This window comes from Pan troglodytes, chromosome 21 (genome assembly GCF_028858775.2).
Source record: "Pan troglodytes isolate AG18354 chromosome 21, NHGRI_mPanTro3-v2.0_pri, whole genome shotgun sequence".
Lineage (NCBI taxonomy): Eukaryota > Metazoa > Chordata > Mammalia > Primates > Hominidae > Pan > Pan troglodytes.
The window spans coordinates 35,543,586-35,561,746 of NC_072419.2; the positions used below are offsets into that span (position 1 = coordinate 35,543,586).

General features: G+C 46.0%; 1 protein-coding gene across 40 annotated transcripts in view; it reads right to left on the minus strand.

Annotated features, from left to right (window-relative positions):
• Nucleotides 1–7,168: 7,168 nt before the first annotated feature.
• Nucleotides 7,169–18,161, minus strand: part of LOC112206537 (uncharacterized) — an 80,220-nt gene continuing 69,227 nt past the window's right edge. For 9 of the 40 annotated variants that reach the window (XR_010154330.1, XR_010154329.1, XR_010154328.1 and 6 more), the window contains 2 exons: nucleotides 16,536–17,937; nucleotides 15,810–16,112 (listed from right to left, as the gene is read on the minus strand). The gene's annotated coding sequence lies outside the window, so the exon portion shown is untranslated. Of the gene's footprint in view, nucleotides 7,397–15,809; nucleotides 16,113–16,535; nucleotides 17,938–18,161 lie in introns of those variants that run through there. The other 31 variants (XR_010154361.1, XR_010154345.1, XR_010154355.1 and 28 more) reach the window with 8 other exon arrangements.

The following is an 18,161-nucleotide window of genomic DNA, read 5'->3' on the forward strand; positions in this document are numbered from 1 at the left end:
GGTGTCCTGGCTCGTGCCGCTCAGAGCCCCGCACAAAGCAGTGTGACAGGTGTGGAAGGACTCAGCACCAGGCAGCGGTGAGCGGATGGATGCTCCAGGGATGTGGGGCTGCTGGCAGTCAAGAACCCATTGCCAAATTCCATGGCATAATTTTGGATATTTTTCCCTTATATTTTTGTGTAAGGCTTTCAGACTTACACATTTTGAGTTTTTAAAAAAATGTAGTATAAACTACAATTCTGACTTCTGTATTTACATGTTGATAGCAAGTCTTCACACCGTTTTTTGTTAAAGGGGGCTATTCTCTCTCCATAGGTTGGCCTTTGCACCCTTGTTGAAGATCATTTTGACTATATATACAAGGCTTTTGTGGAGAGGGGGGTCTCTATTATTTACTATGTCTACATGTCTTGATTTAATACATTTCTTTTTAGATTTTATCCTTTTTACTTTTTGAGACAGGTTCTCTGTCATCCAGGCTGGGGTGCACTGGTGCGACCATGGCTCACTGCAGCCTTGCTCTCCCAGGCTTAAACAATCGTCTCACCTCAGCCTCTGGAATAGCTGAGACTACAGGTTCATGTCACATTGCCAGGTTAATTTTAATTTTTTTTTTCTAGCGATGGGTGTTCTCACTATGATGCCCAGTGTGGTTTGAACTCCTGGGTTCAAGGAATCCTCCTACCTCAGCCTCACAAAGTGCTGAGCTTACACGTGTAACTCATAGTGAATGAATAAACAAAATGTAGTCTGTATATACAATGGAATATTATTCAGCCTTCAAAAGGAATGAGGTCCTCTTACATCCTACGATGTGGATGAATCTTGAAGGCATTATGCTAAATGAGAGAAGCATGACACATAAGGACTAATGCTGTATGAATCCACTCATGTGAAATGATAATATGTTTATAATAGGTCTATCCAAAGAGACAGAAAGCTGACTAGTGGTGCCAGACAGTGGGAGGCAAGAGGAATGAGGAGTTACAGTTTAGTGGGTATGGAGTTTCCTTTGGAAATTAAAATATTTTGAAGCTAGATAGAGGCAATGGTTGCATAGCATTGTGACTTTATTAAGTACCACTGAATTGTTAACTTTAAAATGATTAATATTATGCTATGTAAATTTTAACTCAATAAAAGAGAAAAAAAAGAACTTGCCCCTTTGAGAGTGACATCATCACCATGGCCTTCACCAACATCACCATCACCAACATTGCCACACCATCATTATCAACTCCTCAACCACTATCATCACCACCACCATCATCATCACCATCACCAGCATTGCCACACTATCATTATCATCACCACCTCAACCGCCATCATCATCATTACCGCCACCACTATCATCATTATCATCACCACCTCAACCGCCATCATCATCATTACCGCCACCACTATCATCATTATCATCACCATCACCAGGTGAGGTGAGACAGGAGAACTGCTTGTACCCAGGAGGCGGAGGTTGCACCATCACCAACATTGCTACACCATTACTGTCATCATCATCTCAACCACTGTCATCATCACCACCACCATCACCACCAACACCACCATGCCAGCATTATCACCATCATCTCAACCACTATCATCACCACCAGCACCATTATCACCAACATGGCCACACCATCATTGTCATCACCCCCATCACCATCATTATCATCACTATCACCACCATCATCATCCTCCTTACCATCATCATCATCACCACCATCACCACCATCACAAACTCCATCATCACTAACTCTGCCTGAGCACTCACTCTGAGACAGGCAGCATGCCAAGAACTCTAATAGCATTGTTTTCCAACAACCCTGAAATAATGGGAATTCTTATTATTAGCCTTATTTACCAGAATAGGGAAATTGAGGTATGAGAGGTTAAGTGCCTGCCCATACACAGAATAGTCTCCTTATTCATTCACTGGGGATAGTACTGCCCTTGCCCTTGGGACATTTACACATGCAAATGAAGCCAGGCAAAGAGATGGGTGGGCCTGGCCCAGAGAAAACACTTGTTAGACAGCGTGAGCTGTTTTTATTAGTGCCCTATGTATCAGACTAACCCTCAGGCCACCATGGTCTTGGGCCCTAGACGAGTCTTCTCTTCCACAGCCACCACAGTCCTGAGTTCTGACAACAGAGCATGAAGCCCAGAAAAAGATCTTGGCAAATTGTTTTTGAAAATATGAAATTCACTCTATCTTAGAATACAAGCTAAAATAAAGTCCACGCAGTCCAAAGAGTCAAACGTAAAAGAAAGGCCATTGGCTGGGCACAGTGGCTCATGCCTGTAATCCCAGCACTTTGGGAGGCTGAGGTGGGTGGATCATGAGGTCAGGAGATCAAGACCATCCTGACTAACACGCTGAAACCCTGTCTCTACTAAAAGTACAAAAAATTAGCCAGGCGTGGTGACACACGTCTGTAATCCCAGCTATTCGGGAGGCTGAGGCAGGAGAACTACTTGAACCAGGGAGGTGGAAGTTGCAGCGAGCTGAGATCGCACCACTGCACTCCAGGCTGGGTGACAGAGTGAGACTCTGCCAAAAAATTAAAAAAAAAAAAAAAGCCATAGAAAGCACAACGTGAGGGAATACTTGTCTGCTCTGCTCTCAGGGTGCAAAGTGACTTTCTTTAGAAAGAAACAAACAAAAATTGGAAGGAAAGTCAGCAAGAACATTGATGGATGAAAATCATGCTCCAAAACACCAAAACAAACTTTAAAATGCACGCTATGAAAAATATTTACATCGAATATGACAAAGTGTTAATATTCTTCCTTCATGAAGTTTATACTAAAGGTGCCTTCCTAATGGAAGTAAAGGCCCAAAGCCAGGAACTGGACCAGGGCACAGCACTATGGCACGTGAAGAAGAGCTCAGCAAAGAGGAGGACAGGACAGGGCTGGAAAACGTCACATGCACTGACCACAGTGCCATGTATACCTCAGGTTCTCATCAGTGACACCAAGTTTCAGTCACATGCAAAGACTTTCGTGGGGCTGGATGAGCTGGGAGCTGAGGACAGTCCCTTCAGCACCATCATTATTCATTTCAAAGACACATATTATACTACATTGCCCTGGAGGGGAGCCAGTTGAGCTCTTGCAGCCCAGAAATTAGACCCAGAATCCACACCATATGTCAGACCCCACATCCATGTTGAGACCCCAAATCCACATCCACAGCCACATCCACTCTCCCTGTCTATGCCCACATCCATAGTCACAGCCATGCCCCATGTCCACACCCTCACCTGGCCCCCAGGCTGCTCCAGGCTGTGCTCTCACTGCAGCATCTGGAGCAGATGAAGCCACAGGATGACCTACACCACGCTGACCTGGTTCTGCACCATCTCAGCAGGGCCTCACACGCACATGGCTCATCACACACCCCTACCTGCCAGGCCTTTATGGGTTGGTGCTGACCCTCAGGCAGAAGGTCAGAGGTCAGACCACCAAACTCAGAGTAGAACAGACAGACTCAGTGCTCAGTTAGCAGGGCCAGTACTCCCTGAAACATGCCTGTTCTTGGGACAAGACTTGGAGTGAGGGGCTGGAGTCACCAGGATCCTCACAGGGCCTTTGGACAGGAGCCCACCTGAAGGATTCGCTCTCCAGGCTGGAGGTTGGAAGTCCAAATGGGTCTCAATGGGCTAAAATCAAGGTGTGGGCAAGGGCAGCTCCCTCTGGAAGCTCTAGGGAGAATCTGTTTCCACCTCCTCCAGTTCCTAGAGGCCACCTGCACTCCCTGGCTCCTGGCCCCTTCCATGTTCAAAGCCAGTGATGGCCAGCCGAGCTCTCACAGACATCACCCTGACTCAACCCTCCTCCTGCCCTCCTCCCCTCCTAAGGACCACTGTGAGGACACTGCAGCTGTGCAGACATGCAGGGCAGCCTCCCCATGCACAGCTGGGTGAACAGCCCCAACTCCATCCACAGCTTCCCTTCCTCCTCTCTTCCCATGCAACTTAAAGTTGCAGGATTAGGACATGAGTGCATTCAGGGGCTGTTATTCTGCCAACCGAGCTAAGGAACACACCTCAGCATGACCTCAGGCTCAGCATATGGACAGGCTGGCTGTGCCCTGTCTGGACCCCAAGCCCAAACTTCATGAGGCCCCAGCTGTGCCTGTGAGTGTAAGGAAGTCCTAGTCTCCTCAAACTCCATCCCTCTGGCATCCCAGGCCTCACCTCTCCCTCTGATGTAGCAGGGACAAGGTGCCAACAGCCATGGTGAGCCAGTGACTCAGCACAGGAAGGTCAGGTGGGGATCTGGTCCTCACACCCGGCCCCGCCCTCCATGCAGTGCCCACTTGTGTGGCTCCAGGCTCTGGGCCAGTGTCTGTTGCAGGATGCCCTGCCCTGGCACAGCCAATCCACTTACACAAGCAGGGGTCCCTTGGGGGCTTCGTGCTTCCAGCATCACCCATCCCTGGGACACCCACTGGGAGGATGAACTGGGTGGTACAGGTGACAGGCCTCACCTTGACCAGGACAGCCACCTGTCAGTCATTTGCTGCTTTGTGCAGGAGACCCCAAGAGACTGAGAGAAAAGAGAAGTGGTCACAGTGGGAGGGTCCTTCTGCTGCCCAAATAAGCTCAGAGAACCAAAGGCCTCAGCACCCGAACACCACCTGGGTGACAAGGCCAGAGGCAGGGGCTGCATCCAGGTCCTGCCCACTGGGGGGTGACAACCGGGCTGCCCCTCCTCCCCCACCAAAGCTGAAGGAAGTGGACCCTCCACAGGGATCCAGACCAGATCCCCTGCTGGCACTGATCCTACATCTGCATCACTGCTCCAACCCCCACTGCCTGTGCCACCAACCGTGACAGTGGCCACTTGGCAGGTGAAACTAAGTCTCAGGGCTTTCAGCTTGGTTCTGTCACTAGCTGTGGTTATATGTTGAGGAGACAGCACCTAACTCCTGGGGCTGCTGCTGGGATTCAGGGCCCCAACTGTGCATGCTCCAGCACACTGAGCTCCATTGGGGCCATTCTGTCCTCACAGGAGGGGCTGTTTGCTGACACTGGGCATGTATTTTATTGTATCAGAATTAAGACTCTCTAAAGGCCCCTTAAGAAATTACTTGGAAAGTTGGCAAAATGAAAAAATAAGAGAATAATAATAGCTACAGAAAAATGGAAAACATTTTCCTTGCACTAAAGCTAGGAGCATAAGACACTGAGAATCTGAAGGAGACTAGGTAACACCAAAACAGTTACGGCATCCCAAGGCCATATTAGTGGATAAGTTATTATTTCAGAGACAAAAACGGGCACACACTTCCCATTAACACAAAACCAACCTCACCTCCTCACTAATGCAGAGTGGGCAATTCCAGATGTCCACGTGCTTGTGGGCTGTGGGTGGCTTTCCTTGCATCTCAGCTGGCAGATGGCCTATTGCGGAACTTTAAGATCATGTGATTTAATACTTAATAAACTCATATATATATATATATATATATATCTCCTATTTGTTCTGTCCCTCTAGAGAACCCTAACTAATACAGACACCAAAGGAAATGGCCAAGAAAAAGAAAACAGAAAGGGGTCGGGGGTGGGGAGCGTAGAATTCAGACACTTCCAGAGGCTCCACAATTGTCTCTGAGGATCTCTAAGAAGCCTGTCTGCTCTCTAGGAAGTCAGCCCACTCCCCGCCAAACCTGCACTCCCTCCCAGGTTCTGGTCTGGCTGCATAAGATCCTCAGGCAAGGGTGGCCCCAGAGGGCTAGTGGCTCTCCTGAGCTCTTCCCACAGGAATCCCCACTCTGCAGACATGACACAGTGGCTTTCTCATGGGTGACATGGAATTATGAGCCCAAGCATGCCAGTGACAGCCCTGCTCATGGAGCTGTAGCCCTGCTGCGGGCCACAGGGCACTGCCCCCCATGGGACCTTGAGTGGGCTGGATGCTACCTTCAGAGGGTCTGGAGGATCCAGCACAGAAGCCCAGCCAGGGATGACTGACACCTGGCCCTGGCCCCTGGCTCAAAAACCCTCCAACCATGCCACCATCCAGACAAGGCCAAGTCTAGAAATGATCTCCTGATTACAACTGGATTATATTCCTGGTTTCTTCTATTGTTGTTAAGAACATCTGTTTAATGTAAACCATAATTTTTGAACCTGATTTTGACATTAAAAAAAATTGGCTGGGTGCGGTGGCTCACACCCGTAATCCCAGCACTTTGAGAGGCCGAGGCGGGCGGATCACCTGAAGTCAGGAGTTCAAGACCAGCCTGGCCAACATGGCGAAACCCCATCTCTATTAAAAATACAAAATCAGCCAGGTGTGGTGGCACATGCCTGTAATCCCAGCTACTTGGAAGGCTGAGGCAGGAGAATCGCTTGAACCCAGGAGGTGGAGGATGTAGTGAGTTGAGATTGAGCCATTGCATTCCAGCCTGGGTGACAAGAGTGAAACTCCATCTCAAAAAAAAAAAAAAAAAAATATATATATATATATATATATATATATATATATATAGGAGAAATAACAAAAAAGGAAGTGGCCTCTTTCATTACCAGAGGTGAGGCAGACACACAGAGCCTTCGCCTTACTTTGCAGCCCTCTGCAGCATCTGGCACTGGGTTCAAGGCACACTGTTGGAGCTCACATTGGTGTCAGGCACACATTCAAGCTAGAAATGTCCCTCTGGCAAGGCTTATCTTTTAATAATACAAATCCACAATGCAGGTGGGGCTGCAAAGCAGGCACTCTTTCCCTTATAGTCAGGGGACTAACTTGGGAAGGTGTTTCCTATACCCCAGCAGTATGTATCAAAAGCTTTAAAAAGATTTGCACCCTTCAGGCCAGTAATTCCACATTGGCAAATCTATTTTAAGGCAAAAAGCACAAATGCACCCAAAGATTCATGTTAATGTGGTTCCTTCCATGGTTATTTAAAATAGCAAAAATTAGGAACACCACACATCTCTAACCAGTAGGGGTCAGGTAACCAGGAAATGATGTGCTCATGTGATGGAGTATTACACAGCCATTCAACAATGAGTTGTACAAGTTTTCGAGTTTAGAACTTTACAGTCTAGGCAGACACTAAAAACTACAGCCCTTTTTTCCGTGGTACTAGGCAGCGGCCACGTTCTTTCCATTATACTTTTCTGTGCTTTCCTAAATCACAGAAAATGAGCATGTGTTCCTTTTATAACAAGCAACAAAAGTACTGCTTTATTTTTAAAACCAGAATGGCCCCCAACAGCTCCCTTCCCTGCTCATCTCTTCCTGGCTTTCCTGTGTCCTGGTCCCCTGCAGAGAAGGCCTCCTGAGCCATCAACCCTGGAAGGAGGCTGAGGATCCCTGTCTCCGGACCAGCGGGCAGATGGATTCCTGGTGTTTGGAGTCCCCCAGGTGTCTCACAAGGAACCTGTGGAGAGAGGGGAAGAGGCCAAGTGTTAAGGGGCTAACAGGATGGCAAAAAAGGCCTCCCAGCACAACACATGGGGCATCACCTGAAGCCTGTGACACCCAGTGCATGCAGAAACCCTGGGCTGTGATTGCCACCAACAACTGTGTGACAACAAGATGTACACAACTTCAGTGAGTCTCAGACTCCTTCTCTGCAGAGAGTGGATCATCATATCCAGTAGAAGATCAACGACTAAAATACTGGAGGAGTTGTATGTACCATGCCTACTACTGTGCCTGGCACATAGCTGGTGCCTGTAAGGATAGTTTACTGCTTGTCATAGTTATCATCACCATCACCATCGTCATCACCATCACTGCCACCATCATCATCACCATCACCATCATCACTATCATCATCACCATTACCATCATCAATCACTATCACCATCATAATCACCATCATCATCATCACCATCACTGCCATCACCACCACCATCATCACCATCGCCATTTCTATCACCATCATCACCATAACCATTTGTATCACCATCATCACCATCACCATCATCATCACTATCACCATCACCACTACTATCATCGCTATCACAATCATTATTACCATCACCATTATCACTGTCATCATTGCCATCATCATCACTATCACCATCACCACCATCATCATTACCATCACAATCACTACCATTACCATCATCACCCTCACCACCATCATCATTTTTTTCTGCTGGGCTGGTGGACCATGACCCTAGCTTTCATTTCTGGCAGGGAGTAGCTGAGAAAGCACAAAACTCCACAGAAAACAGAGAATCTGCGTGGAAAGAATGTTGACATCTCTTCTCTCTTCCCAAGTGTGCCATGTCCACACCTCCAGGAGTATGAGCTGAGTGGACCCCAGCTCAGCCCCTTCCTGTCTTTAAAGAGAGGTTGGAGGGGCTGGGCAGCCTCTGTCCGGCTGGGCTGTGCCCCCACGTCACCCAAAGTTTCTTCCTCCCTAGCCATGATGCCTTCATTTGCACCTTCCCTGCACTTCTCTTCAGCAGGAAGGGCAGCCAGAGGGAACAGAAGCTAGCTGGGACCCTCCATGTCTGCCCCGGGGACACTGCTCCAGGAATCTGGAAAATGCCCTGCTGCTGGGAGAGGAAGTGAGGTCCACCCTGTGCTGCTTAAAGAGCCTGTGCTGCTTAAACTTCTCAATTTGTCACAATCCACAAAACAAGTGGGTGATGGCCCTGTAAGCCAACGTCACTCACTCTAGAGGGATGTGGCCAAGGTCTGACGTAGAGGGCAAGCCCTGACACCATGTGCCTCTCCCCTCAGCAGCCTTGGGGCAGGTAACTCAGTGCCTTCCTTCATCCAGAAAGGGGACAAGGAACCACCTACTCCACAGGAACTTGTGAGGATGAAACAGCAAGAAAGGGATGTGTAGAGGCAAAAGCACCAGGTCCACCCAGCAGCCAGGAGGAGAGGGACCAGCCCAGGAGCTGACAACCCATAGAGATTTCTGGTCTGAAAATGTGGGCCAGGTGTGGTGGCTCTTGCCTGTAATCTTAGTGCTTTGGGATGCTGAGGTGATATCCTTGTTATTTGAGCCTAGGAGTTTGAAGCCAGCCTGGGTAACACAGTAAGACCCTGTCTCTATAAAAAGTACAAAAATTAGCCAAGAATGGTAGCACATGCCTGTAATCCCAGCTACTCAGGAGGCTGAGGCAGGAGGTTCGAGGATTTCCTCACTTAAGCCTTGGTGTTCGAGGCTGCAGTAGCTATGATTGCTCTACTGCACTCCAGTCTGGGAGATAGGGTGAGACCCTGTCTCAAGGGAAAAAAAAAAAAAAAAAAAGAAAATCAGAACCTCAATCCCCACTGGCACCTACTGAGTCAGAACCTGTTCCTAAGGACAAGCCAGGCCTGGGTGCCACCGCAGCACAGCCTGTTTCAGGGCCCTTGGCCAACCCTAAGTACCCTGTCACTAATTACCCAGGGTTCCCCATGACCCATCAGGGCTATAACTTCTGTTACAGGGGCCACAGAATCCCATCTAGAGGAGCAGCCCAAATGTGTGACTCAAGTCCCAGAGCTGCCTTCTTGCAGGCCTCTTTGCATGCGGCCATGGAGTCTGTGCTGAGGTGCTGGCTTTGACTCGCTTCTCTGGGAATTCACTTCTTAACTGCATTTCTAGAATATATTTGCTCAAAGAAAACCCCAAGCATGACCGATGGGAATCACATATGGAGCAGAGCCACCTGAACTGTGGAGGTAAGTCACTTATCCTTCACGAGCCCTGGTTACTCAGCTCTCAGGCAAAGTGCTTTGCCAGGCACATCTCAATAGCCCCAGACAGCTAATGCTCTGTGACCAGGAAGCCTAAGGGCCTGGCACCAGCTGTGCCTGCTTATAGACGAAGTGGGGAAGCCCTGGAGTTCCCATTGGCACAATCATTCCACGTGAAAGATGCAATTAAAGTCCCCCATCTGTGAGCAAACAAGAGCATGTCAGGGCTGGCTATGGCATGGGCCTCAGAGGAGAACTGGCCCTCCTCACAAGCCCACAGAGACACTAGTGGGTGGGGGACACCCCTCCCAGTGCCCTGCAAGAGTGTGCTGCAGTCAACATTGTAGGTACAAACATCAAAACAATTCAGGACAATACCATAACTGCCCATTATTCTGAAAAACATCAAGACCCAAAATAAATGCTTGCTTGCAAATGAGTCATACGTACCTAAGGGAAACCTCCATCTACTTCTGAAATGCACATGAAGGATGTAGTAAGCAATATGAAAATTCATTTTCCAAATCACAAAATGAAAATGTTATCTGTCTGACTAGTGATTTAACTTTAAGTAAACAGTTTATATAAAAGGCCACACAAACTGCTTTTTACCATATGAGAAGCTGTGCAACATCACTTGTAGTAAGAAACGGAACCTACAACTGCAATAAGATTTCTCACCTATCTGGCTGGCGAAGGTCAAAAGTCTGGGGTGTGCCTCACATGTTCCTGCTGATATAGACCAACAAGCATTCTCTCATATTCTTGGCAAAAACACACATTAATAAAAACTTCTTCAGTAGGAGCTGTTGGTATTTTAGACACAGACCCTGTTACACGTCCTCTCCCCACAGATACGTGGATCATGTGTATTCACTGCAGCGGCAATAGATTCAAGTCAAGCTAAGTGTCCATTCTTGGGAGACTGAGAGGAATATTCTGGAGTGCCCACAAGGACAAATCCTGTATTTGCTGATCTGGAACAATTTCCAAGATGTATACTGTTCAGCAAAGAGCACAAGTTTGCAGAAGAGTATAGAGATACATCTTTTTTGTGTGTGGAAGATTGAAGGAAATCCATAAATATGCCCTGTCTGTAATCAGAATGTTCTGGAAAGACACACAGGTCCCCGATTCCAGTGGCCATCTCTGGAGAGGCCACACTTTGGTGGCTGTGCTCAGCAGGGATAGAGGGCAGGCTTCTCATTGGAGACAAATTTTTGACTATTCAGTATATTCCTATGTATATATATTGCTACCCATCAAGAAGTGTAAAGAATATTTTTAATCCTGGTGAGGCACAGCCGCTCATGCCTGTAATCCCAGCACTTTGGGAAGCCGAGACTGGAAGATGGCTTGAGTCCAGGAGTTCAGGACCAGCCTGGGCAAAAATGCAAGACTCCATTTCTTCAAAAAATAAAAATAAAAAAACAGCCAGGCATGGTAGCATATGCCTATAGTCCTAGCTACTCTGGAGGCTGAGGTGGGAGGGTTACTTGAGCCCAGGAGTTCAAAGCTACACTAAGCTACGACCACAACAGTGCACTCCATCCTGGGTGAGAGAGCAAGCCCCTCTATTAAAAAATAAAAGGGATATTTTTACCTTTTACCTCCTTTGCTAAGTATAATCTTAAGTTTAATCCAGAAAGACCCTCTGCCACAGAGAAAGCAGAGGTCTAGAGAACAGCATGAAGACAATAAGAGACTTGAGACTCACTTCCCCTTTGTCTTCAGGCCACAGAAAGCCAAAAGCATCTGAACATCTTCTTGGAGGCATTTTCCTAAAAGAGAGCTATTGAAACTTGAAGAAAAATGTGAATCAAGAAACTAAATTTAAAGATACATTATTTTCTCCAACCCTTCCTCACAAATTAACCACAGAATAAGTCTAGTGAGATAAAACATACCATTTACACAAAATACGGAAGTGATACGGTCTTTATGTGAGCAGAAATATGTTCAAATTTTACTCCTTAAATGTATTTTCTTTTACTACTAGAAATAGTAATTTTCACTTGATCATTACTTTATTTTATAATTATCTCAATTTAAATTTGTGTTAGCCCGCTCCTGGGTATCTACCTAAAGGGAAAGAAGTCATATGAAAAAGACGCTTGTACACACATTTATAGCAGCACAATTTGCGGTTGTAAAAATATGGAACCAGGTTAAGTGTCTATCAGCCAATGAGTGGACAAAGAAAATGTGGTATGTATACAGCATGGAATACTACTGAGCCCTAGAAAGGAACCAAATAATGACATTTGCAGCAGCCTAGATGGAGTTAGAGATGATTATTCTAAGTGAAGTAACTCAGGAATACAAAAAAACAAATATTGTGCATTCTCGCTTATAAGTGGGAGCTAAGCTAGGAGGCTGTAAAGCATAAGAATGATATAATGGACTTTGGGGACTTGGAGGGAAGGTTGTGGGAGTGAGGAATAAAAGACTACACATTGGGTACAGTGTACATGACTCGAGTAATGGGTAAACCAAAATCTCAGAAATTACCACTAAATAACTTTTCCATGTGACCAGAAACCACCTGTTTCCCAAAAACTATTGAAATAAGGTAATATATATGAAAACAATGATAGACTTGAGGTGCAATATTCACTAGGTTTTATATGGGAGAAAAACAGAGCTAAAATCAAACACATGGACAGGCAGTCAGAACAATGTCCATCATATGCAAAGTCAAATTAATATGAGGGCAAACATTCATGAGTGGAGTCCATTTGGAATAGCCTGCAGTGAGGATGTATGCCTTAGGGCCCGCATAACTCATGTTAGGGAGAAAACGTAATTTTACTCAACGTGAAAACATCTTTGCAAATAACTCAATCCATGCTGCGCAGATGCAGTCCTGTACTGTAGAGCCTAAGAATAAGAATCATCAAAGTGGAAAAACCTCTGCCCCTGCTCCAAACTCTGCTTCACACAGGAGTAGTACTACTGGAGAGAAAAGCCATACATGTCCCAAATGTGGGAAAGCCTTTACTTATCAGTCATTTCTCATGAGACGTATGAAAATTCACACTGGAAAGAAACCTTACGAAAATAACTAAAGTAGGAAAGCCTTTAGATATTCCCTACACCTTAATAAACATTTAAGAAAGAACATTATGCAGAAGCCCTTTGAATTTAAGGAATGTGGGAAAGCCTTCAGTGAGCCTCAAGACATGCACATATAAGGAGTCATGCTGGAAAGAAATCCTATAAATGTGACAGATGTGGAAAAGACTTTGCAAAGTCATTGGAATTAAAAGCTATCATCTTCAGAGATACAATAGTGAGAAGCCCTGTGAATGAAAGGTGGGAAAATCATCATTAATTTTTTCACCATACTGAACATGTAAGGAGGACATACTGGAAGGGAGCTCAATGAGTTAACATTCATGAGAACACCTTTCCTGAACTCTCATATCTTACAGAAGTGTGAAAAGAAACCCTGTGAAAGTAAAGTCTATGGAAAGCCTTTCATCTTCATTCACCTTGAGTAGATATTTGTTCTCACACTGGAGCAAAACTATGAAAGTAAGGAATATGATAAAAAAAAGCCTCATTATTACCTCAGACTCATAGTTCATACAAGAAGTCACACTGCAGAGACTTCTTCTGGAAGTAAAAAATGAAGAAAAGACCTCTTTAAACACTTATCCCTCCTGTTACACATGATTCCACACCCTGGAGGGAGACTACAATTGGAATAAATAAAGAAAGCTTTCAGTTCCAACTCCTCACTTATTGGGCATTAATGAGCACAGGATCGGACTGAAGCACTGTAAATGTGAACAATTGCTGCCATGCCATTATCATTGTCTTATCCCTCAATTAGAACTCAAATTCAGAAAATCTGTTTGGAAATGGGACAGTTATTTTTCCTCTTTTCTCTTAACCAAGTTCCCCTTGCTCTCTATGCTTGCTGCTCTCTGGAAATAGGATGAAATGCCCTGAGTCGGGTTTAGCACCTTGAAGACCATTGGACTGAAGGTCCCAATAACAAAACCTTCAAATTACAAAATTTCTCACTTCCCAATGGCATATTGGGTATCCATGGCTGCCCTGGACTATTTCTGGACTTACTTCATGCAATTAACCCCTTGTAGAATTAAGAAACATTTTAGGAGAGATGTTTATAAGAGATTAAATGATAAACCTAAAAAATGAATAAAACATACTATAAAAATAAAGAGAACAAACCAAATGGGCTTGCAGATTCTGACTGGCCACATTCATCCTTGACGCTTGTCCCCATGGATGCCTCACCTACTGTGACACTTGGAGGGCTTGCAGCCATCACTCAAGGAATCAGAACACATTGGCCTCTACTGCAGCATCAGGGAACAAAGCAAAAACAGCCTCTCAGCTCTCAAGAGACACACTTATGTGTATAAACATATGTTATATAAATTTATCCAGTGACTTTGAGATGTCTTACACTAAATGGATAAAATTAATTAAAACTAGCGCAAATTTCTGGCAACAGCACTCCAACTCCCCATTGTTTATCCAGGGCATTGAAAATTGGCACACATCACAGATCCTTAAGTCATTCTCTGAATCAGGAGGAGAAAAGAGGAGAACAGAGGGAGCTCACTGTATGTGCCAGGCACTGGGCTGACAGCTGTGCCTACATCATCCCACTTGATGCTTGCCATAACCCTGCAAGATAAAAGTAAAGTAAACACACACACACACAAACTCACACACATACGCACATGCTCAAGCACACACTAGAAACTACAGAACAAAGAAAGCATTGGCAACTAATAGAAGTATAGTGCTGGCCAAGCACAGTGGCTCATGCCTATAATCTCACCACTTTAGGCCAGGAGTTCAAGACAAGCCTGGGCAACATAGCAAGACACCATCTCTACAACACATTTTCTAAGATAGAAATTATTTTTAGAAAGATATAATGCCTAAGGGCTCAGGGAAGCAATACCTTTATGACTGTATGGTAAGCATCAGGCAAGGCTGCTTATCAGACCAAAGTGGTAGTGATTCCAGGGTTCTTTTGCACACTTAGTAGGAACCTGGTTCACTTTACCCTTTCTACAGCTCTAAAGCTCTGGCAGGTGGGACCTAAGCATAAGAGAAAGTGATATTATGCAGGACTCTCTTGACTTCAAATGAGTCCTTGACTCACTTAACCTAACCGGATCCAGCAGAACATTGAATTATTTGTCTATCACAACTAAAAATATCCAGGAGTAGATGGCTTCTGGCTCAGTGGGATCAGGGGTCAACTAATTTCAACCAAGGCTCATTCTGTCCCTTCATTTCCTGGGCCAGCTCTGCTTTTCAGAGAGGCTATTTTGAGAGAGCAGCAAAAATGGCCCCATAGATTTCTTATCACTTACTTCCTTGCAAGTAGCTATTCCAATAAAAATAAAGCATCCCATTCAAGGCCGTTTCATCAAAAGTGCAGGGATGGCTTCCATGAGCCCAGCTTGGATCACATGCCCATCCCTGAATGAATTACCCTGCTGATCTGATTGCCCAGGGTAGGTCAGCCCTTCCCAAAGCACATGGACTAGAAATGGAATAGTGGTCCTCCCATGAAAAAAAAAAAAAAAAAAAAAAAAAAAGAAAGACAGCATAGTGGGAAAGGAATATGGGGGGGATGGTCTAACTCTATATAAAAAGTATGACCGTATTGGTGGTCTTTTGTACACTCATTTATATAGTCACTGGGAAAAAAATTGAGAAAAACTCACACATGAGTTTCTATATGCCTCTGTGCTTTGTTTTCAACACCAAGCTGTGATAAATTTAATTATTAAAACAAAACTTTGAAAAGAAATAACAATTTGGACAATGGGGACACTTAGCTGATGCAGCACAGGTGAGCAGTTCTTTTGTGCCCAGGAAGACACAATTCCCAGGAGCCCACCTGTGGTCTCCTAAGACAAGCATGCAGGCTGCCCACAGGCTGCAGTTCCACCTTTCCTTTCCTGGACTCTTAGGAATAAACAAGTTCTGAATTCAGCTGAACTGAGTTCAAATTCAGGCTCTCTGACTCACTGGGTAAGTCTCTTGCTCTCCTTGAGTCCCATATCCTCCTTGGAAAAATGGAGGGGTAGAGTTGTTAGGTTTTGAAGGCAAGGCGAGGGTTAAAGAAATACAGAGAGAGACAGTTGGCGGCTTCAACAGCAACACTTTTATTGCCAACAAAACCCTGAGGAGGGGTGAACCAGCTTAGTGCCAGCGCCAACTGCCGCTCACAGGCTGAGGTAATCATGGGATGGGAGGGAGGGGTCTGGGTGGTAGAGCTTGCTGCCCAGCAGGAAATGGCAAGGATGTCCCTGCAGTCAGGCTGTTGGGCCTTTGCCTGGGAGGGTGCGATAAGGATGTTCCTGCAGTCATGTGGTTAGGAAGGATGATTCTCACAGCCTGAGTTCCCATGGAATGTTTCACTGTGACCAGGGTCTGCAAAATGGCTGGGGGTTTACAAAATGGTACAGGTTAGGCTAACAGTAACATCTCCCAGGTAAACAGTTCTTCAAAGTAAACTTCCCCTTAGCATTTACACTGTAGTAGACATGGTGCCAGGACCCAGGCCACAGGATGAACAGGACAGATGAGGCCCCTGCCATCCTAGTGTTCATGTCTGATGAAGGAAGCTAACAGGTCATAAGACCAAATCAGATGGTGGTGGTAATCAAAGACATTACCAGAGTGAGAAGAACTAGAAACAAACTGAGGAAGCTGTTCCAAACACAGTGAAAGGGAGAGACCCCTCGAAGAGGTGACTTTTGAGCAGAATCCTGAGAGATGTGGAGGAGGCAATGGAGAAGGACCAGCCCCTGGAGCCATCCCAGCAGTAAAGACCCAGCACCAGGTGGGCAATTGAATGTCCTGACCTGTGCGTCCTTCATGCTTCCTTCCTCAGTGGTGCACAAAGGGAAACATGGGGTAATTTCACGCAGGGTCCATGGAGGAATCAAGAAGCAGGTGTGCTGCAGAGCTGGGATGGGGATGAAATCTGGCCCAACAGTGAAGCTAGAAGCAGGTGCATGAAGCATAACCAGCCCCTGAAGTCACATCCATGGCCAGACCAGCTGGCCGGGCTGCCAACATCTTAGTAGAGATCCCTGGAGATCAGATGAGCTGGTTAGGGGGGTAATAAAAAAGCTGGAAAGCTTCAGAAAATTCCAGAGGACACATGACACTTAGCATGAACTTTCCCCGAGTGGGATCTGTTTGGCATCGCTGGTTCTAAAGAGTTGGTACCACCACTCCCACCTGTCCATTACCCCACCAGGGAAACACTCAGGGTACAGTCCACAGAAACAATCCCTGTGGAAGTGAAAAGGGTGTTTCTCATCCCAAACCAAGGGAGGGGACCCAGAAAACCACTCATAAAGAGCAGAGGGGCCTGCTGGGAGAGACAGGGTTCTGCTGCTCATTTGGGTATCTGCTTCCCAGCGGGAAAGGGGACCATGCAGGATAGAGCGGCTAAGGGGAACCTGGGCTGTCGGGCCAGGAGAGCCGGTGCTGACTCACTGTTGGAGGTGAGCCACAATAGGAGGCTTAGGAACCCTCCCGGCAGCCTCTCCAGTCTAATAAGGGGATGGTAGTGTGGTCAGTAGGGGCATCCAGACGCAGTCAAAGGGCAAGGGAGTGATGTCTCCTCTGGCCTCCCCTTTCAGCTGCAGATTCTCCCTATGAGTTCCTGAGAAAGCTTCTCTATGGCTCCACAAGACTGGGGGGTGGTGACAGTTCCCAGATGACCCTAACCCCAGGGCCTTGTGCCATCCCTCCTCGTTCCCCCTGACCCTGCCCACGCCGTTGTAAACAGCTCCTTCTTAATGGCCCGTCAGCTGATGAGAGTTTCCTGCCAGCACCTGACTGCCACACTGCTTTGCCAAAGGGACCAGGCTCCTCGGCACAGGAGCTGAGGTTTCTACAGGCACAGAGAAAACACTGTCTGAACGTTGGAATGGAGTCAGGAGTGGAAAAAAGAATGTTTGTTCTCAATGCTTACACTTACCAATTGTTTCCTTTTATCACATGAAGACTGTGTGTCATTTTGAAGTAGAATTAGTAATCTACATAATTACAAGTTATGTTCTTAAAAGAAACTGCTCAGTGCCATGCTTGACACAAGGTGGAACTCCATTATGAGATGTGTGAGAAACCAGGGTGCCATGGTTACAGACAAGGACACTAGGTGCAGACTGCTTGCTTCAAACCTGGACAAGCAGTATGAATTTTGGCAACTCTCTTGTATTGCTCTTTGCCCCAGTTTTTTTCACCTAAAAACTAAAAGTAAAAACAAGGTTATTGTGAAAATTAAATGAATTAAAGTAAGCAAAGTACCTACAACAACACCCCGAGGCACAGTCAGCCCTGAGCATGTTTTTCATTATTACTCTTAATGAGGTAAGAATGAGAACACAGGCACCAACCATGAGCCTCTGGCACAGGCATCAGAGACCAAATTTTTAACAGCCTCCATTCATTCATTTGACCCTGATAAGAGAGAA